Raw genomic sequence first — 26,688 nt, forward strand, 5'->3', positions numbered from 1 at the left:
CAAAAATCCTGTGGGGGTGTGAAGTGCCTCTTAATTGGCTACTTATGTGGCTCAACTGGCCTCCTGGTGACCAAGCCACCAACGTTGCCACCAATGGCAATAATGCACAGTGGAGAGAAAAGCTTGGGCTTCCTGTCTGACAACTTCACCCTTCATTTTTCCAGCCGTCCCATCTCCCAACCTGTTGCCCACAGCCAGGAAAATTCAGCCCTATGTTTCTGCACTTTATGTTTCTAGATGATTTTTAAAATTCTTTCACAGCATTTATTGCCCATCCCTAATTGTCCTTGGTAGTGAGCCGCCTTCTTGAACCACTGCAATCATTTTGGCGTAGGTCCACCCACAGTGCCATTAGAAAGGGAGTTCCAGGATTTTGACCCAGCAACAACGATATAGTTCCAGGTTAGGATGGTATGTGGCTTGGAAGGGAACTTGCAGGTCGTGGTGTTCCCATGCATCTGCTGCCCTCATCCTTTGAGGTAATAGAGGTCACGAATTTGGAAGGTGCTATGGAAGGAATATCGGTGAGTTGCTGCAGTGCATCTTGCAGATGTCACACATTGTTGTCACTGTGTGTCGGTGGTAGAGGAAGTGGATGTTGAAGGTGGTGGTTGGGATGCCAGTCAAGCGGGCTGCTTTGTCCTGGATGGTGGCAAGCATCTTGAGTGTTGTTGTATCTGCATTCATCCAGGCAAGTGGAGAGTATTCCATCACGCTCCCGGTGCCTTGTGGATTGTGGATGGGCCACGGGGAGTCAGGAAGTGAGTTAATCACCGCAGAATTCCCAGCTTCTGACCTGCTCTTGTAGCTACAGTATTTATATGGCTAGTCCAGCTCAGTTTCTGGTCAATTGTAACCCCCAGGATGTTGATAGTGGGGGATTTAGTGATAGTATTGCAACTGAATGTCAAGTGGAGATGGTTGGATTTTCTCCTGTTGGAGATGGTCATTGTCTGGCACTTGTGATGCGAATGTTACTTGCCACTTATTAGCCCAAGTCTGGATGTTGTTCAGGTTTTTGCTGAATATGGGCACAGACTGCTTCAGTATCTGAGGCAGTCAAGAATGCACAATGTTCAGCACCAATCAACATTCCCACTTCTGACTTTATCATGGAGGGAAGGTCATCATCATTATAAGGTGTAATAATTTTTATTTTCAGTAAAAGAAAATAAACCCCAACATGGTCCAGAAATTACTGTTGCAGTTAATAGCAGATGAATGTTCGACAATTTTTTTGAATGACAGTCCTCAATGCATTATTTTAACAGGAGGGGTTAACCTATTTAATTTAACTTACCCATAAAGTTGTACTGGAGCCGATACAGGTACTTTTTATTTTCATACTTTAAATATTTCTAACATTACCAGGAGGAAATAGTTTTGGCTTGAAAGGCAGAATTAAAAGCAGAACAATATTGGCTCCAAAATGCTGGAAAATGCAGAAAACAAAGTGTCAAAATCCAAACCTTCTGGCACCATAGGTACCCATATCCCCCAGGACAGAAATTTCACACCATCAGCACTCACCTAATTTTCATATTCACCATTACTGTTCTTAAGCACAGTACTTTTTCACTATAATAAAATTTTGTATAACCTTATAGTTTAAGTTATGACCTGCCCATGTTCCACTACACTCATATTGGGCCTCAGATCATATTTTAATAGCACCAGTGTGGAGCTAGAGCCTGCCAGCAAAGAGTGGAGAGCTGCCCTCAGGCAAGTGGGTCAAGGGGTTTGGTGTTGAAGGTGTCGGGGGTGATTGGGAAGTTTCTTTAATATAGAATTGGGATGAGCAGCCCCAGTCCTTCCGGCTCCACATTCAGTTACTTACTTACCTACTTTGTTGCAGGTGTTCGTAGGGCCAACATCCATGATTGCAGACGTTGGTTGCCTCCAGGGAAAACAATGTTGGAGCATGGTCCTCAGTCAAGCCTCCGCCCAAAATTTGCACATGGAAAGGGACCTCCGTCTACCTAACATGTGGGTAAAGGACAGCTCATGTTCGCCCTCACCCAATGTGGCAAAGTGATATACTTCTGGCTGGAAGTGTGCGTGCACTTTCTGCCCATCATTGGGGAATGCTAGGTTTTGCCTCAAAAACAAGCACTATGTCCCAATTTCTGGGCCAATAACTTTTTCCATATTACTTTTCATCATAATAAATTTGCCATTTATTAGAAATCATCTTTTAATTAACAAAATCAATTGATGTGCTTAATGAGCTGCAATAATATTTTCCTGAACGAAGTTAATTTTAAACAAGCTAAACTAATTAGCATATGATTAATGCTGCTTATTACATTTCTCTGCAGTCGTATTGTCTTTTTCTGTTTCTGGTTGGTTATGTTTAATCTGCACTTTTATCGTACTTCAGTTCAATTCTCCCTCAAAATTTGTATTTTCTTTTTCATTTAGTCGTTATTTTCTATCATGACAACGTTTTGGTTCTTAGCTCTTACTATTCATCTCAGTGAATTTTTTTTATATTAATATTATTTATTTTATATATGCCTTTTTAAAATCTTTTTACCAATGTTTCCCTTCTCTCCTCTTCCCTGCTGAGAGTGCTGACTTCTTACTGATACTCCTGCAGATGCTGGTCAAACATCAATACCTTGCCCAAATAACAATTTTTCATGCATTAGAATCTTGAAAGGAGATTCAAGCTTTGGTATGTAACAAAGGTGTCTAAACCTATCCTTACCTGATAACCATAAATGTGCAATTTCCAGCCAGGGTCACTGAGTAATCTTTAGTAGTGTGAAGCCTGGCTGTGCTTTTCCTCCCTCACCTAGTGATACCGAGGCCAATTTTAACAGCCATCCCACACACTATGCTGGCTAAGACTGACACGGGCTGGAGAACAAATCTCGAGATGCTTCTGGTCAGTATGACTCAGTTACTCATTGGGTAAATTCACTGAACCATCAGGTAGCCAGCTGTTCATTCTCTGTCTTTCTTTTTACTGAATATGTATCATTCTAAATGTTCTGGATTTTCTTTCTCTCAGCTGGTTTTAATTTGCCCTCGGTCAGTCCACCTATATCTCTACTCTGTATCTGTAACCATTCAAATAAACTGCCACTTACTCAATATTTAGTACCTTTTGCACCAAATTCTAGAATGTAGCAAATTCAATTACCAATATCCCAATTTGGGAGGTGCCTGACTTTTGAAAATCTCATGGGGGTGGATTTTTTGTTCAACATACTGTCTAAGCAAAATATTACATGAAATAGAAATTATGAAAGTTTAGCATTTTTTTTTACCAAAAAATAAAATTTCCCATTCAAACAGGGACCAACTGTTTACATTTTCTTGTCTCAAGCCACTCACTCGACATCATCCACCATCCTTGGGCAAAGTCAGAGATTTTAAAAATTTCTTTGTTTCTAATAGGATAGTGGGTATGCAGAATCATCTCCCAGAAAAGGTACTCAGCCTGAGGACATTAAAACTTTCCAGTCCTAAAAAAGGTAAATATTTGCTGAGAAGGAGAATTTAAGATTGTAGAGACACTAACAACACTGCTTGATTTTTTTAAGATGGAGTCGAGAAAGTCGAGTGCAGTGACTCAATCAAGTTTACTTCAACGCCACCTCCTCAGTGTAGAGGTTGTGGAAATGAGAAAACAGGATTGGCAACTTATGGGAACTCAGTATCCCCTCTCCCCAATTTCCCATCCGAATAACAGATCACCTTAACTTGGACATAAATCACAATTCGATCATGTCACTAAGTCAATATCTGGGGAATCCCTGCGCAATACCAGTGTGGAAGCACCATCACCAACAACTACAGTTGTTCAAGAATGTCAACCACCAAGTCTTTGGGGCAACTAAGAATGGGCAAAAAATGCAGCTTTGCCAGCATCACCCATCTCCCATGAGCAAAAAAATGTACAGTGGGAAAAGGTGGAATGACAGAAAATTCCATGATGAAACAATTGTGCAAAGCTGGCCTGATAAGCTAACTGGCCTTTTCTCACTCAGGGTTTGTTTAATGCTCTTATAAATAGTGACACTTCTCAATCAACCATTCAGTCATTGTCGCCATAATCTTAGTGCGGCCTTGTCTTGTTCTTGGCATCATCTTGCTTCTTCAATGGCTTACTTCAAGCCTCCTTCAGTCCAGACCTCAAGTTATTCACCCTTCAAATTTTTCTTCTTCCTGGTCTGTTTTTACTCTCAATTTCTCCTTCAATTGATGCCAGGAAAGACTGTCAGGTTTTCATTTCCAATGTCCATATTTGGCTACCTTTCTCTAACTGTGCAACGCTTTTGATTTTTGACTGTCACAAACATGTAACTATGATATTATAGATTTTTAAGGACAGCTGTTTAAAATGCACATATTTGCTAAAAAAAAACTTTTAGAAAGCTTTTGTTCAGAAATGGGACATATGGGCGTACAACTTGGCATCTTAAGGATCACAAAAAACATTATTCAACGACTGTTCCACAAGCGTAAATGCTGGTCTTCTTTCAGAACAAAGATAATTGCTGGTCTTCTTTCAGAACAAAGATAATTAACCAATAAAGGCCTTAATGAAAAGCTAAAAAAAAAATCCCAGGTGGCAGAAAGGTTGTTTGAATGGGCCAATACCAAATATAGAAGCACGATTAGGACCGGCCAACTTTGAGTTTCATACTATCAGAAAAGGCTGGAAGCTGCTAAAAGGGAGAACCACTTTGGCCATGATGAAAGAGACACCTTGAAACAGAAACAGCTTTTCAACAGAAAGAGTCACTGAGGAAGGTTTCCAAAAAAACTGCCACTCAGTTTGGATTTCGCTGTTCACTGATGCTCAGTTTAGGTTCCACCAGGGCCACTCAGCTCCTGATCTCATTACAGCCTTGGTTCAAGCATGGACAAAAGAGCAGAACTCAAGAGGTGAAGTGAGAGTGACTGCCCTTGACCTTAAGGCAGCATTTGACTGAGTGTGGTATCAAGGAGCCCTAGCAAGACCAAAGTCAATAGGAATCATGAGGAAAACTCTCCACTGGTTGGAGTCATACCTAGCACAAAGGAAGATGGTTGTGGTTGTTGGAGGTCAATCATCTCGGTCCAGGGATATCACTGCAGGAGTTCCTCAGGGAGTGTTCTAGGCCCAACCATATTAATCTGTTCCATCAAAGGCCATCCCTCCATCATAATGTCAGAAGTGGGGATGTTAGCAGATGATTGCACAATATTCAGCACCATGTGTGACTCTTCAGTTACTGAAGCAGTCTGTGTCCTTATGCAGCAAGATCTGGACAATATTCAGCTCTGGGCTGATAAATGGCAAGTAACATTCGTGCCACACAAGTGCCAGACAATGACCATCTCCAACAAGAGAGAACCTAACCATCTCCCCTTGACATTCAATGGCATTACCATTGCTCAATCCCCCACTATCAACATCCTGGGGGTTACCATTGACCAGAAACTGAACTGGACTAGCCATATAAGTACTGTGGCTACAAGAGCAGGTCAGAAGCTGGGAATTCTGTGGAGAGTAACTCACCTCCTGGCTCTCCAAAGCCTGTTCATCATTTACAAGGCACAACTCAGGTGTGTGATGGAATACTCTCCACTTGCCTGGATGAGTGAAGCTTCAATAACACTCAAGAAGCTCACCATCATCCAGGGCAAAGCAGCCCATTTGAGTGACACTCCATCCACCATCTTCAATATTCACCCCCTCTACCACGATGTACATTTTCAGCATTGTGTACCATCTACAACATGCACTGCAGCAACTCACCAAGGCACCTTCAACAGCACCTTCCAAACCTGAAACCTCTACCACCTCAAAGGAAGAGGGCAGCAAATGTATGGGAACACCACCATCTCCAAGTTCCCCTCCAAGTCACACACCATACCGACTTGGAACTATGTTGGTGTTCATTCACTCTCGCTGGGTCAAAATGCTGGAACTCCCTCCCTAACAGCACTATGGGTGTTGCTACACCACGTAGTCTGCAGCAGTTCAAGAAGGCAGCATACTACCACCTTCTCAAGGGCAATTAGGGATGGGCAATAAATGCTGGCCTATGCAGCGATGCCCACATCCTATGGATGAATATAAAAAAAAGCTATCAGACTGTTGTACTAAATCAAGCTACCAAGAGCCACTGCCTGCAGTACTGTAAAAGTGAAAACAGGGGCCTTCACTCATTCTGAGGACAGTTTTGTTTGTTGAGTCCATCTACAAAGGCAATCGCCAGCCTTTCAACTACAGAAACCATCCCAGCTGGCAAACAGAACCTCAAGTTTCAACCGCTTCACTTCGGAAAGGAGGAGATCAACCAGTGGGCCTGCGATGATATCTCACAGAGACTGATTTGAAATCTCATCTCTATGTGTCTCTTTTTCTTTAACTGCATTTTAACCTTTGTAGTTGTATTTCAGTTGATAATTTATCACTTTTTTCTTTAAAAACTTACAGCAGTAGTTTTGTAATAAACTAACCTTTATCTTGTTTCAGACTAAAGTCTGTCTGCTTTTTTTTTTAGTTGCATCACTCACAAAGTAAAAGGGGCTACATACACACATACCAATTCTTACTTACTTAACTCACACAGACCACTTTAAGGAAACACCTTTTACAAGGTGTTATGGCAGGCAGATGGTAAATGCCAAGCTGCTCAAATCCCAGAGGGAAACTTGAAGCAGCTGCCACAACTGCTTGCAATTTGTATTTACTTTGAGATGCAGGCTTTGAATTCAGTAAAAAGGCGGCCACCGAGGCATAGAAGTTTTTACAAAACTAAATTAAACCTTCATTAATAAAAAAATGATTTAAAGCATGTACGCGGGTTAACAAATTACTACTATGATAACTCCTAGCTCCCCTAGTTAATCTAACTCCCAGTTACATCTCCGTTAAGGCATTCATAAAAATACATAGATTTTAAAAGGCCCAGGCAAAGTAGCACGATGCCCTGAACAGTCGAGTTCAAAGTGAGTTTTCTTAACTTCAGTTCTTGCAGACAGCAGTTTGGGTACAGAGGCTGGAGGCTTTTCACACTTGTTAGATCTTAGAATTCCTCCCCTTACACACAGCCTTCTATCCTTTATTCATATTTTCCCCTTTGAATGCAAATCCCCATTGTTTCACCATGTCTTTGGACTTTACCACTCTAATACTCTAATAAAACAAATCTATCATAGTACCAATTTTACCAGTAATCTTTGGAGAAAATAAACACACAGTTTCTTAACTTCTCCTGGCTAAGTGAAACATTGCACCCCTCACCACACACATGCACGCACACCACCACCCCCCACCCCCCACACTATTACTCTATTATCTTCCTGACACAAGGTCATGGCACTGACCTTCAACTCTTGATCTAACCCACTCATTTGGCTTTCTATCCATCCATCTGATTCTGAGCATCCTCCATCATATCCACATTACAAAAGCTGTTATCCTCCTCTCATCCTCTTTCATCAGAGTCCAACTCTCACATCCATAGAGTGCAACACTCCACACTAATGACTGCATGAAACATTATTACAGCTTCACGCCAATGCTATTGGACTTCCAGACACTACTTAAGTCACTGGTATGCCTCTTGCCATAGCTCATCTAACCTGGGTTCCATTCTTAGACATAATTCTGGTGTTTATCATGGAGCCAAGGTATTTGAATCTGTCCACTGCCTGTATTTCTGTGCTTCCGATCTTGATTTTTCTTTTGCCATTTATAGCTATAATGTTGGTCTTTGCCTCATTTGCATTCAGTCCAAAGACTCACTGTACCTTTTGACTAGGCCTGCTATAGTCTCATGTTCTTCCTTTGTTCGAGCTATGAGTGTGGTGTAGTCTGCATACCTGAGATTCCATATGTCTATGACCTCCTATGATGCAGCCACATCTCTCTGGTAACCCTTCCTGCACTATCCTCATTATCTTCACTCCCACAGCATTTTCTCTCCCACAGCATTAAACTGCATGGGTGACAGAAGACACCCCTGCCTGACTCCCTTCTCAAACTGGAATTGGTTTGTATGCCCATCGCCAACTCTGACAACTCCTGAAGCATTTCTGCCCAGCTCTTGTATTAGCCACACAATGTGTTTGGGTACGAAAAAGTTGATAAGTGTCTTCCATTAAGCACCATTCTGGACAGTGTCAAAAGCTTTGACATAGTCTATGAACATGAGCCAAAGCTGGGCTTCCTGCTTATTTTCACATTTTACCATGAGATTTCTGTGTAAAAGAATCAATATCAACAGCTAATTCATAAACATATCCATAACACAGCAGCATGCTGCATTTGGTTGTATGGTAACAACTTCACATTAACCTGAAACTTTCATGGAACGGTCAATGATCAACCCTAAATCTTTCTCTTTGCCCTTTTATTGAAAGACTCCCCTTATTGTCCACACACTTCAGTCTCAATTTTTACTGGGGGAATGGGAAAGGAGCTGCACAGGTGCCTGGTAGAATGAAACGTAACCAACAAGGCCAGGGACATGAAGACCCTGTTGATCGTAACAGTTGGGTTTCACTTTAATAAAGATTGCCAGCATTCCTCCTGACACATGCCCAAATGAACTACCTGGCGGACAGGAATGGAAAGCTGAAGGCAAGGGACTGCAAGCAGGACTTGTTGGAACATCATTGAGACCTCATGTGCATAATCAGTTTTAAGGTGGATGTCCTTGCTACCTACTCAGCAGAGTGGTAGGATTCTGGCAGCTTTCCAACAGGTAATTTCCGTCAACTTGGCAATTTTATCTGCCAACCCACCAGGATTTTTCTTACATCCTGTCCAGGAGTGTGAGATAAATGTCGCAATGTAGGAGCAGTGTGACAGACTTTGACTTCATGGTCAGTTAAATTAAGGGTTATCCTTATTTGGGAAAAGAGCATTTGATATGAAAGAAAAAAGCACCTTCTTGGAGGCAACTTTAAAAATGGAGAAGAGAAGGGAATTCTGTTTGTATGCATGCCTTTTGAAGGTTAGCGAATGTTGATCAACAACTTAAAAAAAAGTGACACAGCTTCCAAAAGGTTGTTGACTCAAGAGCGGTCCTGGTATGCAAAAGCAAGTAGTTGCATGGGCTTTGCACCTTAAGCAATAGGTACACAAAACATCCATTCACTTATGTTGGCACAGAAAAGATCAGTATATGAAGCCTAAAGGAGAAATTCCAAATGTTGAAGACACCAAATTTGGAATTTTTACATTAAAAGTCATTCTGGTTAATTAAGCTTCACTATGAATAGATTTTTAATCCAAAAAAAGGAGGAAAAATAACAATTGACTTTTCAACAGTTCAACTCACTCTCTCTCCAGACCCAGTTCACACACTTAACTCTGCCTTAACTGTACCTCATTCAATTCGTTATCTGTCACAGGGGCATGCTTTTCTCCTCTGAATTCTCACTGTTCATATTGGCATTTTTTCCTCTATCAGTCCTCCTCAGGGCAGTGTCCTGGGCCCAAACTTCTTCAGCTACATCATCAATGACTTTCTCCCCATCGTAAGAACAGGAGTGGGGATGTTTGATGTCCAGCTTTATTCGCAATTCCTCAAGTAATGAAGTTGTAAATATGCTCCAGCAGGACCTGGACTGTATTCAGTTTTGGCCTCATAAGTGGCAAGTGACATTCCTGTCACCCAAATGCCAAAACAATCTGCAACAAAAGAGAATCTAATGGTATTTGCTTGATATTCAATGTCACCACCATCGGCAAAATGTCCCACCATCAACATCCTGGAAGTCAACGATGACGAGAAACTTAACTGAATCAGCCACATAAATACTGTGACTACAAGAGCAGGAAAAAGGTTGGGTATTCTGTGGTGACTCGCCACCTGACTCTGCAAAACCTATCCACCATCTACGAGACACAAGTCAAGAGTGTGATGGAATACTCCCCACTCTCCTGGATGAGTGCAGCTCCCACAACACTGAAGAAGCCGGACACCGTCCAGGACAAAGCAGCCCACTTGATTGGCACCACATCCACAAACATTCACTCCCTCCACCAGCAACGCAGTGGTAGCAGTGTGTACCATCTACAAGATGCACTGCAGGAATTCACCAAGGCTCCTTAGACATCACCTTCCAAACCCATGACCACTACCACCTAGAAGGACTAGGGCAGCAGATAGATGGGAACACCACCGCCTGGAAGTTCCCCTCCAAGTCACTCACCATTCTAACTTGGAAATATATCGCTGTTCCTTCACTGTCGTTGGGTCAAAATCCTGGAACTCCCTTCCTAACAGCACTGTGGGTGTACCTACACCACATGGACTGCAGTGGTTCAAGAAGGCAGCTCACCACCACCTTCTCAAGGGCAACGAGGGATGGGCAATAAATGCTGGCCTGGCCGTGAAGCCCACATCCCATGAATGAATTAAAAAAAAAACAGCATCTCAAAAAACTGTGAACTCAGCTGCCTAGAAAGACAAGGGAGCACCGCTACCTCAAAGCACCCACCAAGTCACATACCATCCTGACTTGTGGAGAGATGGTGGTGTAACAGTAACATCACTAGATTAATAATCCAGAGGCCCAGGCTAATGTTCTGGGGCTAGGGTTCAAATCCCACCATGGCAGCTGGTGGAATTTAAATTCAATTAATAATCTAGACTTGAAAAGCTAATCTCAGTAATGGTGGCCATGAAACCATTGTTGATTTTTTTTATTACTCACTCATGGGATGTGGGCATCATGGGCTAGGCAGCATTCATTGCCCATTCCTAATTATCCTTGAGAAGGTGGTAATGAGCTGCCTTCTTGAACCGTTGCAGTCCATGTGTTGTAGGAACATCCACAGTGCTGTTAGGAAAGGAGTTCCATGATTTTTGATTGTAGTAAAAGCCTATCTGGTTCACTAATGTCCTTTAGGGAAAAGAAACCTAAAGTCCTTACCTGGTCAGGCCTACATGTGACTCTAGACCCACATCAATGTGGGTGACTCTTAACTGCACCCTGAAATCGTGTGGAAAGCCACTCAGTTCAAGGGTAATTAGGGTTGGGCAACCAATGCAGGCCTTGGCAGTGATGCCCAGGTCCCATGAAAGAATAAAGAAAAAAATATCGTAATTTATTCATCATTGCTGGGTCAAAATTCTGACACTTGCTCCCTAAAAGCATATTGGGAGTACCTACACCACATGGACTGCAGTGCTTCAAGAAAGCAGTTCACCACCACTATTCAATAAAAATCTGGAATTAAAAGTCTGATGATGACCACAAAACCATTGCTGATTGTCATAAAAACCCAACTGGTTCACTATTGTCCTTTAGGGAAAGAAATCTGCCATCCTTACCTTGTCTGGCCTACATGTGACTCCAGACCCACAGCAATATGGCTGACTCTTAACTGCCTTCTCAACGAGGGCAATTAGGGATGGGCAATAAATACTGGCCTAGCCAGTGACACCCACATTCCACGAATGCATAAAAACTGCATGTTGTGTAGGTACACCCAAAGTGCTGTTAGGAAGTTCCAGAATTTGGATCCAGCAACATTGAGAGTGACATAGTTCTAAGTCAGGATGGTGTGTAGCTTGGAGGAGAACTTGCAGGTGGTGATGTTCCCATGCGTCTGCTGCCCTGTCCTTCTAGGTGGTAGAGGTCACGGGTTTGGAAGGTGCTTGTTGGTGGTACACACTGCTGTCACTGTGCGTCGGTGGAAAAGGCAATGAATGTTTAAATTGGTGAATGGGGTGCAAGTTACTCTGTCTCGGATGGTGTTGAACTTCTTGTGTATTGTTGGAGCTGCACTCATCCAGACAAGTTGAGACTATTTCCTCCCAATCCTGACTTGTGCCTTGTAGATGGTGGACAGGCTTTGGGGAGCGAGGTGGTGAGTTACACACTGCAAAATTCCTAGCCTCTGACTTGTTCTTGTAGCCACAGTGTTTATATGGCTGGTCCAGTTCAGTTTTCGGTCAGTGGAAACCCCCAGGATGTTGATAGAGGGAGATTCAACAATGGTGATGCCATTGAATGTAAGGGAGATGGTTAGATTCTCTCTTGGAGATGCTGCTGAACATTGTACAGTTATCAGCAAATATCCCCACTTCTGACCTTATGTTGGAGGGTAGGTCATTGAAGAAGTTGGAGATGGTTGGGCCTAGGACACTGCCCAGAGAAACTCCTGCAGAGATGATTGACCTCCAACAACCACAACCATCTTCCAGTGCGCTAGGTATGAGTCCAACCAGTGGAAAGTTTACTCTCCTCGGTTCCCATTGACTTCAATTTTTCTAGGCCTCCTTGATGCCACACTCAGTCAACTGCTGCCTAGATATCAAGAGCAATAACTCTCACCTCCCCTTGAGTTCAGCTCTTTTGTCCATGTTTGGACCAAGGCTATAATGAGGTCAGGAGCTGTGTGGCCCCGGCAGAACCCAAACTAGAGTGCTGCTTTGGGCTGCATTAGAGTGCTTAAATTGGAGTTTGGTGAAAGAGGGACTTTTAAGGGTTAATTGTTATCTAAAGTCTAATCTTTCTTTAATTTAGCAACTAACTAAATGTTGCTCTTTGGCTTGGGAGAAGGTGGGTTTTAGTCCAACTTTAAAATGTGGGTTATACAAGCTCTGCTTACAGCTGCAGCTAGTTAATTTGATTACTGGCTTAAACAGATTTTCAGAAGCTAGATTCAGACAGCATGAGAGCAGGCCATCTATAGTGCTGCTTTTGTCTGCATTAGAGCGCTTAAGTTGGAGTTTGGTGAGAAAGGGAGATTGGTAAAGAAGGGAGGAGGGATCATTTCATTTTCTACCTTTCCTCTGTAAGAAAAGCAGTGACCTTGGTAAGTGGGACCTGGTGAATATTTCTTTGTCCCTAATATTCTCTAAACTGGAAGAAGTAGAAGTAAAGGGAGTAATTTAAGGGTAAGTCATGGCAGGGCAGCTCGGCTAAGTGGAATGCTCCTCCTGTGCAATGTGGAAAGTCAAGGACACTTCCAGTGTCCAGGGCGACCATGTGTGCAGGTAGTGTCTCCAGCTGCAGCTACTCGAAATCTACGTTTTAGAGCTGGAGCTGCGGCTGGAGTCACTGTGAAGCATCTGCAAGGATGAGATCTTCATCGATAGCACGTACAGTGAGGTGGTCACATCGCAGGTAAAGAGTGCATAGGCAGAAAGGGAATGGGTGACCACCAGTCAGAGTAAAAGCACTAATGCAGGTAGTGCAGGAGTCCCCTGGGTCCATCTCCCTCTCCAACAGATTTTCTGTTTTGGATACTGCTGGGGGAGATGGTTTCTCAGAGGAATGCAGCAAGAGCTAAGTCCCTGGCACCACAAGTGGCTCAGCTGCACAGTGGGGTAGAGAGTTGGAGAGCACTAGTGATAGTAGATTCTATCATAAGGGGAACAGGGAGACATTTCTGCAGCTGCAGACATGACACCAGGATGGTATATTGCTCCCTGGTGCCAGGGTCAAGGATGTCACTGAGCGCAGCAGGACATTCTGAAGGGGGAGGGTGAACAGCCAGAGATCATGGTCCATATTAGTACAAACAACATGGGTAAAAAGGATGAGGTCCTGAAAACAGAATATATGGAGCTAGGAAATAAATTAAAAAGCAGGATCTCCAAGGTAGTAATTTCAGGATTATCCCAGTGCCATGTGCTAGCGAGATCAGGAATAGAAGAACAGACCAGGTGAATGCGTGACTAGAGACATAGTGTAGGAGGGAGGGATTTCAATTCATGAAGCATTGGGACCGATTCTGGGGAAGATGGGACCTGTACAAGCTGGATTGGGACCAATACCCTCACAGGGGCATTCACTAGTACTGTGGAGAAGGGTTTAAACTAGAGTGGCAGGGGGGTGGGAACCTGAGCGGGGAGACACAAGAGAAGGAAACAAAAATAGGAATGAAAGACAGAAAAACAAAAAGCAAAAATGGAAGGCAGAGGAAACAAGGGCTTGCAGCAAATAGAGCCAAGAACCAAAAGAGCCAAGTACAAAAAGAATGTGTAAAAATGTTCAAAAGACAAGTCTAAAGGATAGCATGGAGCATTCGCAAGAAGGTAGACGAATTAACAGCGCAAATAGATGTCAACAGGTACAATATGATTGCACTTAGAGACATGGCTAAAGGGTAACCAAAGCTGGGAATTGAATATCCAAGGACACTCAATATTTAGGAAGGACAGGCGAAAAGGAAAAGTTGATGGGTGGTGTTGTTAGTTAAGGATGAAATCAGTGCAATAGTGAGAGACGATATTGGCTTAGAAAATCTAGATGTGAAGTCAGTCTGGGTGGAACTAAGAAGCAACAAGGGGCAAAAAACAGTTGTCAATAAGCCTCCAAACAGTAGTGGTAAGGTAGGGGACAGCATTAAACATGAAATTAGAGATACATGTAACAAGGGTGCTATAATAATCATGGGTGACTTTAATCTACATATCGGCTGGGCAAACCAAATTAGCAATAATACTGTGATGGATGAACTCCTGGAGTTTGTACGAGATGGCTTTTTAGATAAGCATGTCAAGAAACCAACTAGGGAACAGGCTAACCTAGATTTGGTATTGTGTAATGAGAAGGGGTTAGTTAATAATCTTGCTGTGTGAGGTCCTTTAGGGAACAGTGACCATAACATGATAGAATTGTTCATTAGGATGGAAAGTGAAATAGTCTGATCCGGAACTAGGGTCGTAAATTTTAACAACGGAAACTACGAAGATATGTGGCATGAGTTGGCTAAGGTAGACTGGGGAACTTTGTTCAAAGGCATGACGGTGGATAGGCAATGGCTAATATTTAAGGAACAAATGTATGCATTGCAACAGTTATACATTCCTTTCTGGTGCAAAAACACAACAGGAAAAGTGGCCCAAACGTGGCTAATAAAAGAAATTAGATCCAACGAGGAGTCATTATAAAGTTGCTAGCAAAAGTAGCTAGCCTGAGGAGTTGGAGCAGTTTAGAATTCGGCAAAAGTGGACCAAGAGATTGATAAAGAGGGGAAAAACAGAGTATGAGAATGAACTTGCAAGGAACATTAATGCTTCTATAAGTGTGTAAAAAGAAAAAGATTAGTGAAGACAAATGTAGGTCCCTTACAGTCTGAAACAGGGGAATTTATAATTGAGAACAAGGAAATGACACAGCAATTAAACAACTAGTTTAGTTCTGTCTTCACAGAAGAAGACACAAATAACTTCCCAGAAATGCTAGGGAACCAAAGGTCTAGTAAGAAGAAGGAATTGAAGGAAATTAGTATTACTAAAAAAAAGTGCTAGAGCAATTAATGGGACTGAAAGCTGATAAATCCCCAGGGTCTGATAATCTACATCCCAGGGTACTAAAGGAGGTGGCCACGGAAATAGTGATGTGTTGGTTGTCATCTTCCAAAATTCTGTAGATTCTGGAACAGTCCTGACAGATTGGAGGGTGCAAATGTAACCCCACTATTTAAAAAAGGAAGGAAGGAGGGAGAAAACAGGGAATTGCAGACCAGTTAGCCCAATATCAGTAGTAGGGAAAATGTTAAAGTTTATTATAAAGGGTGTGATAACAGGACATTTAGAAAAGATCAGGTGGATTAGACAAAATCAACACGGATTTATGAAAGGTAAATCATGTTTGACAAACCTACTGGAGTTTTTTGAGGATGAAACTAGCAGAATAGATGAGGGAGAACCAGTGGATGTGATGTATTTATTTTCAGAAAGCTTTTGATAAAGTCCCAGATAAGAGGTTAGCATGCAAAATTAAAGCACATGGAATTAAAAAGGTAATATATTGGCATGGATTGAGAATTGGTTAGCAGACAGGAAGCAGTAGGAATAAATGGGTCTTTATCAGAGTCGCAGGCGGTGACTGGTGGGGTACTGCACTGTTCAAGTGCTTGGGTCCCAGCTATTCACAATATATAATCAATGATTTGGATGAGGGAACCAAATGTAATATTTCCAAGTTTGCTGCCAACACAAAACTTGTTGGGAATGCAAGTGGTGAAGAAGATGTTAAGAGACTACAAGGTGATTTAGACAGGTTGAGTGTGTGGGCAAACACATGACAGGTACAGTATAACGTCGATAAGTGTGAAGTTATCCACTTTGGTAGGAAAAACAGAGTGGCAGAGTATTATTTAAATGGTGGTAGATTGGGAAATGTTGACATACAAAGGGACCTGGGTGTCATTGTACACCAATCACTGAAAGCAAGCATGTGCAGCAAGCAGCTAAGGCGGCAAATGGTATGTTGACTTTCATTGCGAGGATTTGAGTACAGGAGCAAGGATGCCTTACTGCAGCTGTACAGAGCCTTGATAAGACTGCACCTGGAGTACAGTGTAGAGGCCCAGCAACTCAACCTTTTGCAACACTGCAATGTACAAAGAATAACCCAGTCTGGAACATCATAAAATACTGGAACTACTGAGCAAGTCAGGCGATATCAGTGGATCTGTGATCCCTCCACTTATGCTGCCTGATCTGCTGAGTATTTCCAGCAGTTCAGGTTTATATTTCATATTTTCAGCTCTGCCAGAAGAAACAGCAAGCCTGGTTTGCCCTGATTTATATCAGGAACCCCCTGGCCGACTGACCACTGGCAGGTTTACATACGGAAATCAAAAAAGTGGTAAGATAAACAAGTACCGTCATCAAAGGCGTTTTTGTTCGGGTTGGTGCTGAATTTGTTATTATGTATTTGGATAGCGAATAGAGAGAGACTAGGGAGCGACTATGCTGGAGGCCGGCTCAACCTGGACCCCTGTCCCAGAGTGCACGGCAGCCCCGGGCCGTCACCATAGAGATGGAGGAAAATGGCGACTGCAGGCTGGTCCGTTTTCAGCATGGGCATTAGTCAATCGGCGTGAGACGTGGCACCCACCCCAGAGTACAGCCAATTTATCAGTACGGTGCCAGAGGGAATAGGAAGTGTTAGTATTTACTACGAGTTTGAAACGACATGTTAGTGTAATTGCTGTGACATACCCGCTGGCCGTGCTCTTCCTCCGCTGACACCTAAATAAACTCAAATCTGCTGCAACTACGGAAAGCGGGTGAACCCAAGTGGACTTTGTGCTGGAATCATCCCGCTGGAACCTGTTAACCAGTCTTTCAGCGGGGTTGTGCGTGAAAAATGAAAGGTGCCTTTTTTTTTTGCATCTCGAATTTCTCTTTCCAATTCCAAGCCTCGCGGTGTGGAGTTTCGCCTAATTATGTTCCAAATTGTTGAAGGATTTTTATTTTTGCCACTTTTTTTTCTGTACTTCCTGATTTTGCCATCAAGTCTGTCGTTTATATATTAGTAATGACGCTACCAGTACCAGAGAGCTTGATCTTAACCAGTGAGTTCTTGTTGGCATTTTAACTGGCCTGGGCCTCTGCTCAGTGTGGTGTTCACTTGTGCACTAAATTGGAGTCACACCAAAACCCAAGCCTTGGACTTTCCTGATTTCAGAGGATTAGATATGGCGCAGTGGTTAGCGCTGCTGCCTCACAGCTCCCGGGACCTGGATTCGATTTTGACCCCAGGTGTCTGTCTGTGTGTTTGCACGTTCTCTGTGCTGGGTGCTCTGGTTTTCTCTAACTGTCCAAAGACGTGCTGGTTAGGTGGTTTGGCTATGGTTAAGTTGCCTTTTGTGTGTGTGCCCTGTGATGGACTAGCCCCTACCCTCTATCTGTCAGGATAGGCTCCGACTCCCCACGTTCCTGAATTGGATAAAATGGTTCTGAAAATGAGTGAGTGAGAAGATTAGCATGCACCATGTGGTGCTTTTGTCATTGTTCTATCAGGATAACCCTTTTGTTGCTTTAACAAGATGAATAATTTATACTTAGAAAAGTAAGCAGTTAGGATTTTTAAATCTTTTAATTGGTGAGATGTGGTGTCACTGAAAAGCTGGGTGACCAACTCCAGCAGCGAAAATCAAGGGCAGCCTGCCAGGGGGTCCATTTGAGCTGATGTAGGGGCGGGCGGAGGAGGGTGTTGCTCAGAGAGCACGAACAGGAGGAGAGTGGGTGCTGTACATGCACTATGCAGCTGGGGACAGTGGATTCTGATGCAGGGCCAGCCCATTTAATAAAAGACAGTTGGTCACCCTGCTAGAAAGGCCAACTGTCCTTGTGATGAAAGTATACTTAGTGTTGTTAGGTATGGGGTTCAAGAATTTTGACCCAGCAATAAAGGAACACAATATATTTCCAAGTCAAGATGATGTGTGAATTTGAGACTTATTTGGAGGTGGTGGCATTCCAATGTGTCTGTTGCCCTTGTCCTCAATGATAGAGGTTGCATGTTTGGAAGCTGCTGTTGAAGAAACCTTGGTATGTTGCTGCTGTGCTTCTAATAGACAGTACATGTTGCACTGGTGGTGGAAGAGATGAACATTTCAGGTGGCACATGGTGTATCGTTCAAGTGGACTGCTGTGACCTATCAATCTACTATTATCAGCAAAATGCTGGCAGATGTTGTCGACAGTGCTATCCAGCGGTACTCACTCATTAACCTGCTCAACGACGCTTAGTTTGGGTTCTGCCAAGAACACTGGGATCCATACCTTATTGATCCAAACATGATCAAAAGAGCTGAATTCCAGAAGGTGAGGCAAGAGTGACTGCTGTTGACAATGAGGTAGCATTTTACTGAGTGTGGCATCGAGGAGCTCTAGGTAGTATTATGTTTCTTGAGTGTTGGAGTTGCACTAATCCAAGAAGTTGCACATGGTACTGAACTAAGTGCGATCATCAGTAAATATTCCCACTTCTGGTTTTGTGGTGGAGGAAAGGTTATTGATGAAGCAGCTAAAGATGACTGGACCAAGGACACTGCCCTGAGGACCTCCTGCAGAAGTGCTCTGGGAGTGAGATCTTCAGATTCTAACAGCCACAATCATCTTCCTTTATTGCTAGGTATGACACCAACCAGTGGAGAATTTTTCCCATGATCCCCATTGACTTCAATTTTGCTCGAGCTCCTTGATGTCAACAGCAGTCACTCTTGCCTCACCTTCTGGAATTCAGCTCTTTTGATCATGTCTGGATCAAGACTGTAATAAGGTATGGATCCCAGTGTTCTTGGCAGAACCCAAACTGAGCATCGTTGAGCAGATTAATGAGTGAGTACCACTGGATAGCACTATTGACAACATCTGCCAGCACTTTGCTGATGATTGATAGTAGATTGATGGGGTAGTAATTTGTTGGATTGGATTTGTCCTGCTTTTTGTGGACATGACATACCTGGACAATTTTCCACTAAATTTTGTAGCTGTACTGGAACATATGGGTGGGTTGCTTGGGGCACAGCTAGTTTGGGAACATAAGTCTACAGCACTACAGCCAGGATGTTGTCAGAGTCCATAGCCTTTGCTGTACCTGGTGGCATTGAACTGTTTCTTGATATCACTTGGAGTGGATTGAATTGTCAAAAGACTGGCATCAGGAGGCTCAAATAAGTCATCCATTCGTCACTTCTGGCTGACGGTGGTTGCAAATGCTCAAGCCTTATCTTTTACACTCACATGCTGGCCTCAACCATCATTGAGGAAGTTCATGAGCATCCTCCTCCGTTTAGTTGTTTAATTAACTGACATCATTTATGACCAGATGTGGCAGGACTGCAGCACTTTAATCTGATCCATTGGTTGTGGGATCACGCAGCTCTGTCTATAGCATGCAGCTTTCACTGCTTAGCAGGCATGTAGTTTTGTTGTTGGCTCACCAGATTGGCACCTCATTTTTAGGTATGCATGGTGTTGAGGACATGTAAGTTTTTCCCTTGTATTGGTTTTCTCACCACCTGCCACAAGCCCAGTCTGGCAGATATGTTCTTCAGTACTTAACCAACTCAGTCAGTAGTGGCACTACTGAGCAATTCTCTGAGAGACATTGAAGTCCATTGGTTTGAAATTTATACTATTACAGACAGGGGAGAGATGGCAGGATGGTTCCCCCTTTTTCCACTGTGTTTTAATAAAAATTAGTGTTGTAACTTTCAAGAACAGGCAAAAGACAGGTTTTCTCTTTAGTTTTAAAAAGAGGATAAATGTTTAGTTCTCAACATGCAAATGTATTCACAACAGCACCCATTCACACGAATAGGCACACACACACACACATACAGGCACATACATGAAAAGGTGATTACAAAAGAGGTAGCATGCACTTAGGTCTTAAAAGTCCAAAAATGCATTGTTATACTTGCTTTTCTCAATAGAAGTTTGAAACATTTCAACGGCCTGATGATTTCCTTTTGGTTCACTGAAGGAATTGGAGGCTGTTCTGGATCTGTTCCTTCTGAGTCTCCTTGTCCCTGGCTGCTCTCAGAATATGTCTTAATAAATGTTCTTTATCAAAATCTGGTTTCTGTCAGGTGACCACAGTATCAGTTTTCCATTGACTTCACACATAGTCCTTGCGACAAGAAGTCTGTATGCCTATTGTAAACTAGAATCTACAGTAATTTCGACAATGATGGCCACTAAATACACAGGAAAGGTTTGCCTTCCCAATGAAATGTCGAAAAAAATTTGTTTGCATTTTAAGGTCCTGCCCAATCAAGCAGACTAGCTTCCAGCCTTGTGTGGTTCTATGTATATTGGCAGAACAGAAAAAATATCTCCTGACCTTCCAACTACATTTCATTTCAAAACAGAGTGCTCATTTTGTTTTTGAGTGAAGTGTCCATTCCCCACAAATCCATGAGTATAACTGCATGGTTGTGGCATTACCTTAGATCTGTGGAAGTTTTGTGCAAAACATGAGGCCATCTGTCCATGCTGACGTTGTTGTAATGCAAAATTAATTCTGCTGCCCCACCACCCCTTATAGTCTTATTTTTCCACTACTTCAAATATTTACTACATTTCCCTCAAAAGATCCAGCGGTCCTGCTTCAGCTACTCCCTGTGGCAAAGCAAACCATGCTCCAACAGCTCCCTGCTTAAATAAATTCCTCTTAATCTCTCTTAGTAACAATTTTAAATTGATGACATATTTTATTCCCCAAAGGAAATAGTCTTTTCCTATACATTATTTCAAACTCTTCAAGCTTTAAATCCTCTATTAAATTGTTGTTTAGCATTCTCTGCTCTATTGAAAATAGTTCCAGTATCTTAAGCACTGTCTCCTGCCAATGCAAGATGGCCACACAGGATGTCCGCTGAAAGCCAACTACGTATGCACAGGGTTACAATGGTGCCGTGCTTGCTGGGCCATGGGATAATGTAACAAAGACCCAGAGCCAGCATCAATTTCAGAGAATTTAACCCGGTGCATGGGCGCAAACCACCACTACCCCCCGCCGCCACCTTGCCTGGGAAAACTTACCCCACAGATCTGGGTTGTGTGTCAGGTGGGGAAGACCCTGGTAAAGGCTGCAGCCAAGGAGCAGTGAGATTAATGTGGCTGGAGGGAAGGTCGTGATCAGGGAAAATTGAGATTAGGGAGTTCACAGGTCTATATAGCCATCAGGGTCAATCTCTTACAATTTTCTGGGCTGCTTTGTGAAACATAATTCTAGAAATCTGCAAAAATAAAATATGAATTTATATATATTGAAGCTGAAACAATGGACTGTGTTAGGGTCACATGCAATTACATTATTATAAATCAACATTCTTTTAACAGTTAATAATACATTAAATGCCCAGTTTATTATTTACCTTTCATAATTTTATATAAGAAGTTGTTTCACACTGACAGGAGTTAAAAGTAAAAGCATGGATTTCTTTAACAAAACAAAAATAGCTGGAAAAACTCAGCAGGTCTGACAGCATCTGCGGAGAGGAATACAGTTAAAGTTTTAAGTCCGTATGACTCTTCAGCATAGATTTCTTTGACAAAAGCAAAAAACTGCAGATGCTGGAAATCAAAAACAAAAATACCTGGAAAAACTCAGCGGGTCTGGCAGCATCTGCGGAGAGGAGCACAGTTAACGTTTCGAGTCCATATGACTCTATAACAGAACTAAGGAAAAATAGAAAAAGGGTGAAATATAAGCTGGTTTAAGGGGGGGTGGGACAAGAAGAGCTGGATAGAGGGCCAATGATAGGTGGAGATAACCAAAAGATGTCACAGACAAAAGGACAAAGACGTGTTGAAGGTGGTGATATTAACTAAAGGAATGTGCTAATTAAGGGTAGAAAGCAGGACGAGCAAGGTACAGATAGCCCTAGTGGGGATGGGGTGGGGTGAAGGAATCGAAAAAGGCTAAAAGGTAGAGATAAAACAATGGATGGAAATACATTTAAAAATAATGGAAATAGGTGGGAAACGAAAAATCTATATAAATTATTGGAAAAAACAAAAAGGAGAGGGAAATTCGGGAAGGGCGTGGGGATGGAGGAGAGAGTTCATGATCTAAAATTGTTGAACTCAATATTCAGTCCGGAAGGCTGTAAAGTGCCTAGTTGGAAGATGAGGTGCTGTTCCTCCAGTTTGCATTGAGCTTCACTGGAACAATGCAGCAGGCCAAGGACGGACATGTGGGCATGAGAGCAGGGTGGAGTGTTGAAATGGCAAGTGACAGGGAGGTCTGGGTAATGCTTGCGGACAGACCGAAGGTGTTCTGCAAAGCGGTCACCCAGTTTGCGTTTGATCTCTCCAATGTAGAGGAAACCGCATTGGGAGCAACGAATGCAGTAGACTAAGATGAGGGAAGTGCAAGTGAAATGCTGCTTCACTTGAAAGGAGTGTTTGGGCCCTTGGACGGTGAGGAGAGGGGGAGTAAAGGGGCAGGTTTTCATCTTATGCAGTTGCATGGGAAGGTGCCGTGGGAGGGGGTTGAGGTGTAGGGGGTGATAGAGGAGTGGACCAGGGTGTCACGGAGGGAACGATCCCTACGGAATGCCGCCAGGGGGGGTGAAGGGAAGATGTGTTTGGTGGTGGCATCATGCTGGAGTTGGAAATGGCGGAGGATGATCCTTTGAATGCGGAGGCTGGTGGGGTGATAAGTGAGGACAAGGGGGACCCTATCATGTTTCTGGGAGGGAGAAGAAGGTGTGAGGGAGATGCGCAGGAGATGGGCCGGACACGGTTGAGGGCCCTGTCAACCACCGCTTTTCTATTTTTCCTTAGTTCTGTTGAAGAGTGATACGGACTCGAAACGTTAACTGTGCTCCTCTCCGCAGATGCTGCCAGACCTGCTGAGTTTTTCCAGGTAATTTTGTTTTTGCTTTAGATTTCTTTGACTGTCTTTTTCGTTTCAGAACCATAACCCCGCCCAGAGTAAAACACGAGAACTGTGCATGCACGGTGTTGGCAACAAATGCAGTCTAAAATCCCTTAACAGTAATTTCTGATTCATGGACTCAACTTGACAAATCTACAGTTTATATTCTCTGTGGCTTTAATGCTGTTTCTATATTGGGGTACTCAGTATTCCATATGGGTGTCTTAACTGTAGCTTAGCCAATGGTGTAGTACAAACTTATAACTCACAAATGTAGACTTTTTAAGATGTCCTCTACCTGTACACTCACTTCCAGTTAATTAGACATTTGTTCCTCAGGTCTTTTTGTTCATCCACACCCTTGTGGGTTTTTTAAATTGAGCATAATCTCATGTTCTTTGTTTTTATTCCCAAATTGCATAATTTCACATTTATTCACATATGAATTGCATCTGCCTTTCTGTTCATTTCACTAAGCTGTCTTTTCCTTCCCGAAGTCTTTCACTGTTTGTCAAATGTCTGACTAATGAATCATCAGCAAATTTCAAGACTGCACTCCCTAGTCCCAAGACTAAATGATCTATATTTACTGAGAATAAAAGTGGACTCGGCACTGATCCCTGATCTACACCACAAACTTTCTGAGACATCAAATGCCTTCTGAATGTCCACATGGACTACATCTATTTTTGCTTATTCACTTATTAATTTTTTTCAGAAAATAAGCAATAACATTTTCAAACATGCCTTTAACAAATCTATGCTCACTGTCCTTGATTAATCCATGCATTTCTAAGTGTCAGGTAACTTTTACTTTGCTTATGGATCTATGAATTTGACCACAGCTGACATTAGACTAACTGGTCTATATTTACCCAATTATCCTCCTTAAATGAAGGTGTCATACTGGCTATACTCCAGTCCTGTGGCACAATTTGCAAATTTGAGGATTGAACAAATGTCAAATTTCTGCTACATTCTCTGCTTTCAACAGCTTTGATGCCTCGAATTAGCAGCTGCTAATTGTTTTCAGAACCAATTCCTTTTCTACAGTTGTCTCAAACAATTGTATATTATTTAGTGCACTTATATTCTCACTTCCACAATATTTGTAAAAGCTGATGGAAAATATATATTACTATTTCTACCATAATTTCTTTCTCCACAATTGGAATTCCCCATTTCCACCTTGAGTGGAACTAACCTTTCCTATTATCCATGCTATTATCAGGAAAGGATATATGAAAAAATTCACCAAGTGCATTTTTTTTAGTTGTGCAGTTTGTAAATAATTGGCTAATAAACTGTCTGGCACACTATAACCCCTGTTTGGGGTAGAATGGGAGTGAAATGCATGAAGGTATGAATTTCATTTGTGAAAAGGTAACAGCTTCAATCTTTCTCTATCAAACCAACTTTGATGTATAACTAATAGAAGCCTTTAAAATTATGAAAGGTTTTGATACAGTGGATATGAGAAACCTGCAGAAATTGATTAGTTCTTTTACTTGTATCCAAACATTAAATAACCTATTGTTCTGTTCCTTATCATGCCCTACTACCAAGGATGTGTGTCAGACATTGGCCACAGTGCTCAAGATCTGTCACAAATGTTTCCTGCAACCCTTTCACAACAGCATGACCCCGCCTTGTTCTGATCTCCCAACCTGTTCACCTCCACATTTTCAGGATCATCCTCCATTATTTCTGCCACCTACAACATCATCTCACTGTCAAGCACATCTTCCCCTCCCTTTTCTGCTCTCCAGAGAGATTTTTCCCCTGAGAATACCCTACTCACTCTTCTATCATCCTGACTTCTGGCTGCCCTTCCCTGGAAATATCTCATGCAACTGTAGCAGATGTAACACCTGTTCAGATTCTTATACCAAGCTTAGTTTGATACAAGTTATTAGGTCAGTTCAAACTGGCTTTTGAACTGTGTGCTTGAGGGAAGGAACCAAGCCAACTTTGTGTAAACACAGATGGTTTAATTTGTTCTGTTAAGTGAATGGTAGACAACTATTTTCAATCTAAGTTATGAAAAATATAAACAACTCTGACAACCAATGGAAGAATATTGAAATGGCTGAATCTTTTCATTGAATTGAGTTTTCAGAAAGTAATCAAACCAGAAGAAAACTTCACAGGAAAAATAGACTCAGAGATCAACACTTGTAAGAAATAAAACTAAGTTCATAAATAAAAGTTATCAGTAAACAAATTGCTTAATATTAGATTACGACTCTTGCGTCTACTAAAGGAGCTACATAGAAGCCTTTGTAGTGTATCAGTGTAGTGACAAGTATTTATTGTCCATTGATTATAAAACCTAAGGATGAGGTCTGATGTGATGTTGTGATTTCAAAGGTGCAAGTGAGATTATATTGTGACATTATAGTCCAGTACCTAAAAGCAATTATTAAATGGGTTAATTTCCATCAGTACATTACCAACAGCTTTCCAAGGCAAGTATAGACACTCAAAAGGTATGAGGTGTTGGCCCTTACCAACGAGAATGGTCTGAAATATGAAAACTGAAATAATCTAGGATAAAAAGAATTTTAAATAGGCCTGAATATTTAGTATGCAAATTTAGTTGCCATTTTGTTTAACATTTCACCTGTATGATCCTGATCTCCCTGTGCCTCAGCATGTCTTTGCCGATTTGCACTCTGACTCTTCTTTCTTTGGAATCAGCACTCTTTCCAATATGCTCAGTGCAAACTATCTGACCACTTTGAAGTCCTATGGTATGAAATGACATTGCAACTTCAGATCTTAGCTATCATCTCCCCTTTTCGGGCCAATTTCTCCTGTTGATTTCATTGACATATCTCCCCATTTTTATAGTTATTTTTGTATGTATCTTTCCATGTCGTTTCACAGCCTTACTTGGCTTTTTAAGAAGATATCAAAATAAGACAAATGGAGTTCTTTAAACATGGTACCATGCAAAAAGGCTGGAATGCCTAATCATTGCCGATTATTAACAGAAGATGATCAAGAGGCCCACAGCAAAGGAAGCAGCTGGACAATATTAAAGACTGGCTTATCCAGAACTCCAACAATGAGGTCATCCATTGTTGCTATGATCAGAATGGAAGACCATAGTTGCTATCGCCACTTGGCATAGCACTTAGACAATGGTAACTTAGCTTTTTCCTGCTCTTTTGTTCTTTTAATTCCTTATCATTGCATCACTAAGATTATCTTAATATGTCTTTAACCTCTTTCTAGATAAAAAGAGACTTGGTTTAGGCCATGAAACTCATTAACCAAAAGGATGTACATTCTTGACCATTGCCTGTTAATTTAACCCATGCCCACTTGATTTTGTCAGTTCTATGAAGCAGGCATTACCAAATTATCCCCCTTGAGCTACTTACAGAAATGAGCCCTGTTAACCACACCACAAAGCATTGTAATTCAGTACTCTTTGACAGTATATGTTGGTTTTACCTGTTTCAATTTTGTAATTGTAAACATTTGGAAATGACTATTAATTCCAAATGTCCTCTACCCCAGAGGGTTGTAGATGCACTATCATTGAATATATTTAAAGTTGCAATAGACAGA

At 42.1% G+C, this 26,688-nt stretch overlaps 1 protein-coding gene and 1 long non-coding RNA gene across 6 annotated transcripts in view; one reads left to right on the top strand and one right to left on the bottom strand.

The window, feature by feature from the left end:
* Nucleotides 1-17,009, bottom strand: part of fggy (FGGY carbohydrate kinase domain containing) — a 371,941-nt gene extending 354,932 nt beyond the window's left edge. For 3 of the 5 annotated variants that reach the window (XR_013579315.1, XM_078561209.1, XM_078561205.1), the window contains exon 1: nt 16,929-17,009. The gene's annotated coding sequence lies outside the window, so the exon portion shown is untranslated. Of the gene's footprint in view, nt 1-9,340; nt 9,636-16,589; nt 16,686-16,928 lie in introns of those variants that run through there. The other 2 variants (XM_078561208.1, XM_078561207.1) reach the window with 2 other exon arrangements.
* Nucleotides 16,956-26,688, top strand: part of LOC144692399 (uncharacterized) — a 34,901-nt gene continuing 25,168 nt past the window's right edge. The window contains exon 1 of the long non-coding RNA XR_013579316.1: nt 16,956-17,083. This is a non-coding gene — a long non-coding RNA (uncharacterized LOC144692399). The remainder of the gene's footprint in view (nt 17,084-26,688) is intronic.

Source organism: Cetorhinus maximus, chromosome 17 (assembly GCF_964194155.1).
Source record: "Cetorhinus maximus chromosome 17, sCetMax3.hap1.1, whole genome shotgun sequence".
NCBI lineage: Eukaryota > Metazoa > Chordata > Chondrichthyes > Lamniformes > Cetorhinidae > Cetorhinus > Cetorhinus maximus.